Source organism: Mastomys coucha, chromosome X (genome assembly GCF_008632895.1).
Source record: "Mastomys coucha isolate ucsf_1 chromosome X, UCSF_Mcou_1, whole genome shotgun sequence".
NCBI classification, from domain to species: Eukaryota; Metazoa; Chordata; class Mammalia; order Rodentia; family Muridae; genus Mastomys; species Mastomys coucha.
The window spans coordinates 77,015,105-77,015,412 of record NC_045030.1 but is presented as its reverse complement, the minus strand read 5'-3'; the positions used below and the strand labels follow the sequence as shown (position 1 = coordinate 77,015,412).

At 46.8% G+C, this 308-nt stretch overlaps 2 protein-coding genes across 5 annotated transcripts in view; one reads left to right on the top strand and one right to left on the bottom strand.

Moving 5' to 3' along the window:
• Positions 1-308, bottom strand: part of Dkc1 (dyskerin pseudouridine synthase 1) — an 87,300-nt gene that overhangs the window by 77,285 nt on the left and 9,707 nt on the right. The gene's annotated exons all lie outside the window — the stretch shown is intronic.
• Mpp1 (membrane palmitoylated protein 1) overlaps positions 1-308 on the top strand; it is a 144,000-nt gene that overhangs the window by 140,782 nt on the left and 2,910 nt on the right. The gene's annotated exons all lie outside the window — the stretch shown is intronic.

The window sequence follows — 308 nt, the reverse complement described above, 5'->3', positions numbered from 1 at the left end:
GACAGGGTTTCTCTGTATAGCCCTGGCTGTCCTGGAACTCACTCTGTAGACCAGGCTGGCCTCGAATACAGAAATCCGCCTGTCTCTGCCTCCCAAGTGCTGGGATTAAAGGCATGTGCCACCACTGCCTGGCGGTCTTGTTCTTGTTGTTTTATTTCTAATGTTTAATCATGAAAACTTAAAATTTGGGGGGGTGCTGGGGATATAACTCTATCTGTAAAGTTCTTGGAAAGTATGGGGTCCTGATTTCAGTCTTTGGAATCCACATTGAAGAGCCTAGGAAGAGAGAGAGAGAGAGGAAGAGAGAG